Source organism: Triticum aestivum, chromosome 6D (genome assembly GCF_018294505.1).
Source record: "Triticum aestivum cultivar Chinese Spring chromosome 6D, IWGSC CS RefSeq v2.1, whole genome shotgun sequence".
In the NCBI taxonomy this organism is placed as follows: domain Eukaryota; kingdom Viridiplantae; phylum Streptophyta; class Magnoliopsida; order Poales; family Poaceae; genus Triticum; species Triticum aestivum.
Window position 1 is genome coordinate 448,431,047 of NC_057811.1, and position 8,424 is coordinate 448,439,470.

Genomic DNA, 8,424 nt, shown 5'->3' on the forward strand with positions numbered 1-8,424 from the left:
GAGTTGGATCAACTAGAAGAGCAGCCTGAACCTTCTACGAGGACAATACCAGATCAAGCTCGCCAGAATTTTACTTGGATCCTGCCGGCTGAAGGGTTTATAAAGATCAATGTTGATGTTGGGGTCTCCACTAATTGTAATGTGGGTACAACTGCTGCTATTTGTCGGGACAGGGATGGTGAGTACCTAAGCTCTGCCATGCTGGTTATTCAGGAAATGATTGATCCTTCGACGCTAGAGGCGATATCATGCAAGGAAGGTCTGTCTTTGGCGCAAGACCTGGGAATGGTACACCTCCAAGTTGCTTCTGATTGCAAGCAGATGGTACATCACATACAACACCTAGCTGAAGGGTACTATGATATTATTATTAGAGAGATTTTACAAACGTCTCTTTCGTTTACTTCATGTAATTTTTCTTTTGAACCTCGAGCTGCAAATTATGAAGCTTATAGGCTTGCTAGGTATGGTGTTTCTCTCCCGGTAGGGAGGCATTTGTGGTTGGGTACTCCCCACTGCTCAGTTATAATCCCTGCAAAGATTTTAGCTAATCAATAAAGGCCTAGCAAGCTTTTCTCAAACAAACAAAAAATACGCACATAGGACCCCCTCAAGAAAAAACCGATCTCTACTCCTAATGGAACAGTTGGTAGTCTCCGCCGGTCAATTTTCGTCCCCTTGGAGATGGTTTTTTTCGTCCTACGTCCTTCCTCCCACCCGTACACAAAAAACCAAACAAAAGCAGGGAGCGATGCCTCCGGCCCCTCGCACGCCTCGCACATGCCTCAACAAAAAACCAGCGAAAAAAGACCTACGAAAAAAACCCACGAAAAAAATTCCACGACTCGCACGCACGAGCGAGTCGGCCCTCCAGATCCCTTCGCCGCCAGCCCCCGACCTCCTCCCCGGCTCCCGGCGCCCGCCGCGCCCCCATCTCCTCCCCTGATCCTGGCTCGCCCCGCCCCCACCTTCTCCCTCACTTCGCTCTTTCTCTTTCGCTCGCCACCGTTAGCCAGCCCTCCGCCCCAAGCGCCGCTCCCGCACGCAACCCTAACCCTAGCCCGCCAGCCTTGCCGCTTGAGCCCGCACTGACGGAGCCAGAGCAGCCGGCGGCCGACCCCCGTGGCAGCAGCCGAGCCGGAGGAGGACGACGAGGAGGAGGAGACGGAGGCGGCGATGGACGACGAGGACGCGCCACTGGACCATGCGTAGGCCCTGATCTCGCGGGTCGTCGAGCAGAAGGCCAACCCCAACCCGCGCCTCATCCACACCCTCGCCACCATCGCGGAGGACCGGGAGACCAGGTGCAGAACCCTCGTGTTCTTGGACGCGTTCTTGCAAAGTCTTAATAGTATACATCTGTTCATATGATATTTATGCCGTTTGCTTGCGGGCTAGGAAGCCGATGTAGTGACGAAAGACATAAAAGATGTACTGTACTGGCTATGCAAGTCAAGTCCAGCGAGTGGAGTGGAGTGGTCGATAAAAAATCAAAAAAATACTGTCGCGTGCTTGCCAGTGTGTCATCATGCGTAAAAAGCAGTTGGGGTTGACCAAGTAGACTCTGTATTTTTGTTTGATTTGATCTGATATGATGTCGAGGTTTTCAGAGCCCAGTGCAAGTTTAATCTCTTTGCTTTTTATATAATCCACAGTAAGTATATATGAAGCACATGCTTGATTGAGATTTGTAGGCTTGTAGCACATAGTGTTTGCCGAGTCACATTACTACTGAGACATTCCTTATAAATTCCTTTAGATGGTGCTTTGTTCGTATAACATTGATGAACTTTTTCAGTTAGGTGGTGGTGGGGATTCACTCACAGTCATTTTCAATGCTCATCATGTTATTTCCATAAAAGTAAAATAGTGAGATGAGGTCATCATCATCTAACAAATGAGAAATTAGTCAATGCCACCCACGAAAAAATGAGGTCAACATTGTTCAGGGAAGAATGGAACTCACTGTATTAGGATACCAAATTCTCGCTATACGCTTATCAGTAGTTATCAGTTTAGGTTCATGAAAGTTTTAGTGGCCGTCGCTAGCGTTCCAAAGGTACCACAATGTTCCATGGTTAGAAATAGAAGATAGCGTACATGAGGCCAAATCTTGACATGGTTCAGTCATCCACATATTCTAGAAACTGCAGATCAGATTTAACAACTATCTTAGGAGTAGCAGACACATATATATAATTTAGAAAAGAATGGTCTATAGTAGAGAAAGAAAATGACCAAAACTGAAACTATATAACCGGAGGCATTAAACCAACTACTTTCTCTGTTTTTATGTATTTTGCATTATGTTTCAGCTAATCAGCGATACATGCCCCTGTTTCGGTTTATTTTTCTAAAAAATTGGTAATCCTGGAGAACATACTGGAAGCATACGGAGTTACTGCCATGGCATGTTAATGTCAAGAGCCATTCGTAGGCAAGCTGCTTCCTATAGTTCCTATAGTGACAAATGGTGGCTCTGCCAGGTTTCTCTGCACTGATAGTGTGCAGTGAGAAGTATGATGAACCAAACAGATACTTGAGTTTCGGCTCGGTATTTATATTCAGATTTGACAGGAATAGAATCTGAACCTATTAAATTGTTATGTTAAGCTAGATGAGTTGTTCATACTTCAGACCTAAGCTAACACCTAGCTTACTTGAGTTTCGGCTCGGTATTATTTAACACCATGCATTCATTTCTGAATTACTGTTTGAACAATTTGAGTATGGGATGTTTAACTTCTACTCCCTTCGTCCCAAAATAAGTGTCTCAACTTTATACTAACTTTAGTGTAAAGTTGTATTAAGGTTAAGACACTTAGTTTGGGATAGAGGAAGTATTTTTTATTGTGATTGCAGAAAATGGATCACAACGATGAGTGCACGTAGTGAGTTAAGGCTCATCAGATAAATCGTTTGGACTAACCAAGAGGATGAGGTATGTTGACTGCCATGCTAAGTGATGTGTCAGGTTTTTTTGTTATATAGTTACATGCACTAAAAAAAATACACTTTCGTGATGATACGTGTTTGTCACAGTAGGTCACGTTTTTTGTCATGCATGTACATCCATGACAAATTTATGACAGAATCAAGATAGTCATACCTGTGCTGTCGTAGAAGTGTTCCATGACGTTACCAAAATTATCATCACGGAAGTGTCCACTTTCATGACGATAAATCGCGCGTCATAGAAGTGCTTTCGTCAAGGGTGGCCGACACGTGGCATTCACCGTAACGAAACGCCGTTAAGTTATCATGTCCGGTTTTGGATCCGATAACCCGTTAACAACCCGGACCAATAGGGATTTTCCACGTGTAAAATCATCATTGGTTGTAGGAAACACGTGTCAGCTCCATGTTGGCACAGGTGTCACTCATTCAATGGGCGAGATGCGCCTATGATATGTTAACACGTGGACCGGCCCAAAAGTGGCCCATAAAGTTTAAATGGGCCGGCCCAACTAAAGGCCCATAAGATTTTACGGACCATAATGGGCTGGACCAGGTAAAGGCCCACAAAATCTTGTGGGCCATAATGGGCCAGCCCAGATCAGGTCTGGCCCTTTAAGAGGCTTTGGGCTAAATTATGGCCCATATTAGATTCGGCCCGTCAACTGGACGCTATGCTTTTGGGCCCACTTGCTAAAGGCCCATTTAGTAATTCGGCCTGATATTAGTTTCGGCCTGTTAAGGGTCCGTTTAACATTTCGTCCCTATATTAATTTTGGCCTGTTAAAAGCCCATCATATAGTTGGGCCTAACTACGGCCCGGTTTGCATCCGGCCTGCTCGCAGCCGATAATCTGATTGGGCCAAATAAAGACCGAGACAATTTTGGCCTATTATAAGCCCATGATTTGATTGGCACATTCATGGGTCGGGGTCTATTTCGGCCTGCTGCCGGCCCGTGAGCTGTTTGGCACGTTTCAGGCCCAACCTACTTTTCAGCCTCCTAAAGGCCCATTGAGTTTTCTTGGAAAAATAGGGCCGGCGGTTTACTCGGCCTATTAGAGCATGTCCAACACGGGGCGCTAAGGCAAGGCGCCAGGATTGTTATCCTGGCCGATCGTTCAGTTAAGCGCTCAAATCCTGGCGCTCGACGCGGCATCGACGCAAAATAGGGAGTCGAGCGCTTGGCTTTGTTTTGCCGTGCGAGGTAAAGCGTCGAGTGCGGCGGCAGGTTATTTTAGCGCCCGTGATTAGCGTTTAGGGTTGGAGCAGTAGGCGCTAAGGTTAGCTTTTAATTCTAGGATATTTATTTTATTTTCCTAAGCACCTCTACAGGCGCCCTGCATTGAAGATGCCCTTAAAGGTCCGAATCTACTAGTGGGCTAGTTTGGTCCGAATCTACTAGTGGGCTAGTTTACATTTAGGCCTGTTAACGGACCAAGATGACGGGCCCATGATGCAGATCATACATGGTGATTTGCATGACGGCCCGATTATGTACCGTAATTGTATGGTTTGGCCGGTTTACTACGAAGACATGATATATATACAGTAAAATAACTGCAGCATCGTGAATAAGAAAAAAACCTAGACTATACAATAAAGAAATTATGGCATATTACATCCACTGGGCATCAAAGTTCGCCACTATGATAATAAAGCACAAGCCGACAGCAGATTACATACACTGGGCATCAAAGACCGCCACCAGTGCAACTAAACACGCTGACAAAATAATATACAAAACCGACAACACTTCAATAGAGTTCAAGAAAGGTTAGCCCTGCTCGAGAGCTGCAGCGCAAGCAGCTGAGCAAGCTGGTGAGACTGCACTTGTTTGAGACTTATATCCTCCTCACTCTAAAAGATAAACAAGCAGACAGATGACAAGTTTTGCACATATAAGTATCAGTGCTGACAATTCATCATATTTCTTACTGACAAATAAAGTGACACAGTTTAAAATAGCATTAACACAATATGGTATTGTTCAGATTAAGACATGACAGGAAATGACATTGTGAAGGAGTTGGCAGCTTCACAACACCACTGGATTACAGATCAAGAACTCATAAGTATCATTAGTTAGTGTGCTATCAATTTATCCCATTTCAGATTGGCAAAATAAGATCACTTGCTCTGTATAGTTTAATTTACATGGTATGAAGAAGGAACTTGGTTGTACAACCTGAAACTTAAATTGAGAAGGACAAACTTTTGTTTATGAACTGGAGTACATAATAAACTTTAAACATGCAATTTGATGCAAACACCAAAAATAAACAGCTGTTGCAGTCATGCCTAACCAAATATACACAACAAAGTTTGAAGGCTTGAGAAGGACAAACTTACATTATTGGTGAAGGCAGGCTCTATAAAGCCTTTGTCCATGCTGATTGGGGGGGGGGACAATTCAAGAAGTTTACCACAGAATCTTCTTCATAAGCATTGCCTTTATTCTACATTTTGTTAAGAGTAAATATAGATGTGACAATATAAGAAAAAATGAAGAATATTTAAGATAAGATGAAGAGTGATGCTACATAACCAAGTAGCTATAAATGTAAGTACAGCGATACAGGCAAAAGGTACATCCAAGAGCAATGCAGAGCTAAACTTTTTCAGTACCATCGGTGTTATCCAACCTTATGGTAATAGTAGATATAGATCTTATGTGTAGAAAATGGAGGGCAAAAGAAAATAAGCTGGAGAGTGATGATACATGAACAACTACTTGTCAATATAAGTACACTGATAAAGGACAATAGGTACTTACAAGAACAATGCAGAGCTAAAAAATTTCATTGGCATTGGATATATTCTACATTAATGTAACCATTCATACAGATCAGATAATTTAGAGCGAACAATTGATAAGCAAGCTATCATGCATACTGCTGTCACATAATGAATTAGGTATGTATGCAAGTACAGTGATACAGGACAACAGGTACTAACAAGAGCAAAGCAGCGGGCAGCATATTTGCGATATCCTGTCGTTCTTTTCAAACCGGAATTCTTTTTCGAGCAGATTTCCTGCAAAAAAGATCCGTAAGGCACATACGGAAAAGTAGAAGTTCAAATTGTCATGTGATATCATAGACAGTATCTCATCCTCGGGAACGAGACCAGTGCATAATAAGGTTTTTCCATTCAATGTCTTCTAAATTTAGCACAGGAGACTTCATCAGAAATTCGTTTATAGACTTGTCATCAAAGTATGATTTCCCCAGGTAACATCAATACTGCTGCAATGCTTCCTTAAAAAGCGCAAGCAAGCTTTGCTCGTCATGACTATCCAGATTGACCCTCGCCTACTTACAACAATGTAATGTAAATCATTGATGTGTTCAATCAGCAGAAAATAGGAAAATAATCACCATGAATAATAGCACTTACACGTAAGTGGGACAGGAAGATGTGAAAATGGTGTTTGTCTTCACTATAATCTTCCAATGATGAGAATATATGCACGTAGTCCCTAACAACATTGAAAGCATTGTCTTTTAAACTGGGAATAACTGGAATGGGGTTCCAATCTTCAGGAATTGGCCGTCTCTGCAGTTGGGATAGGTCTTCGGCCGGTGGACTTGCTGTATTTTTTGCTGGAGTGGGATTTTTCTGTGGTACGGCTGGTGCTATGGCAACTGAAATCAGCATATCTTTTGTTGGAGTGCAGGTCCTGTGTGGTGGGGCTAGTGGTGTGGCCAGTCAAGTATGGGTACAGTCTGCTGGAGTCGGTTCTACGTTTTGTGTCACTGGTTGTACAACCAATATAAGTGGGGTGCTGTCTGATTTCTCCGGCACAACCACGTTTTTGAAGGACTTTGCTGGTGCTCCTTCAGGTTCGGCAACCACCCTCTTCCTTTTTGATGTCTGATGTACAAGAACAACATTTGAGTGAAAAAACATGGTATGATGACAGATGGAATATGTATTGATAATGAATGGGCATGACATCTCGACATATATGATGAGTAAACTAAGCAGATGACGGTGCAACAAAGTAGAAGAAATGCAAGACAACATATGCAAGATACACGCAATCAATAAAACCTTCCCAAATTAGAGCAGGCACCTTGATGGGTGAACATGACAGGCCATCTGCCTTTGACTCCTCGAGGTTAGAATAGTCATTAGGATCATATTCTGAACAAGAATCTACAGGTGGGGAGCGTATGAGTTTCATTGCATCTATAATGGCACTCAATGCCTTGGTGCCAATTTTGTAAGTCATTGCAGTGTTCCACAATATTCTTCTGATGCACGGATTCTGATATTCACAGTAATTACGTATAATATCCAAGAACCATGAAAACATAAATAGTTGTGAGATTATCTTTGTAATGCAGAGGATATTCTAATATAGGGGCGCCCCTGTAAACACTTGTGTGCTATCACTGGATTCTGATGAGAGAGCTCATGTGTGCTGTAATATGGTGCGTGCATTATATAATCTGGCACAAGTACACAAAAAAATAGGCTCCAAAAGTAAGGATAGTTGGCAGATGATAGGTTCAAAATATACTGTATAGAGAGTTTATTGCCAAACCATGATAACAAGAGCACACAACAACTAGGCAGATCATAGTATACATAAAAGGGGTACACCATAACCATGATATATACTCCCTCCGTTCCTAAATACTTGTCTTTCTAGGCATTTCAAATAAATATCACATACGGATGTATGTAGACATATTTTAGAGTGTAGATTCACTCATTTTACTCCGTATGTAGTCACTTGTTGAAATGCCTAGAAAGACAAGTATTTAGGAACGGAGGGAGTAAATCGGGAAAGTGGAACTGGCTTGAAAATACGGTGTTGTATTGCCGCTAGTAATTGAAAGCCTATCGATCAAGTACATGCCAGCTCTATCAGCTGTTGACTGCAGATGTCCCTGCTCCCGAACATACTGTACGTACTAAATACAGAATAACAAAAGAGAAACATGTTAAAGAACAGAAGAGGAAGCATATTCTTGAGGTTTCGCTTAATTGCATACAATGTTGGTTGCCCACTCATGATGAATCACAGCGCCCAAATAAATGCAATTCCATGCTGTCTCTCTATATGTGGCAATTTTGAACAAGAGTCATTAGGATCATATTCTGAACAAGAGTCAACATGTGGGGAGCGTATGAGTTTCATTGCATCCAGAATGGCACTCAATGCCTTGGTGCCAATTTTGTAAGTCATTGCAGTGTTTAGCTTCAAGAGTGGACTGCTGCTAGTGCGACACAAAGCAGCTACACAGATCATAGTGTAGATATAACGGGAAAACCGTAAGCATCAGAGTAAAATCAGCAAAGTGAAACTTGCTGGAATATATGTGCTAGTATTGCCGGTACGAGTAGAAAGGCTTCGGATACCAGCTCTCTTCAACTGAAGGTGCGGTACTGTTAATATCAGTGTAACTCTCAAAGGCGACACAGCTCCCCGCGTTTCCTTGCTATTCTTATAGGATTC

The 8,424-nt window shown here is 42.7% G+C and overlaps 1 long non-coding RNA gene across 1 annotated transcript; it reads left to right on the forward strand.

Annotated features, from left to right (window-relative positions):
* Positions 1 to 874: 874 nt before the first annotated feature.
* Positions 875 to 6,721, forward strand: LOC123141917 (uncharacterized). Its single transcript, XR_006470460.1, has 3 exons — positions 875 to 1,304; positions 2,770 to 2,941; positions 6,634 to 6,721. It is a non-coding gene; the product is annotated as an uncharacterized lncRNA (long non-coding RNA).
* Positions 6,722 to 8,424: the final 1,703 nt, after the last annotated feature.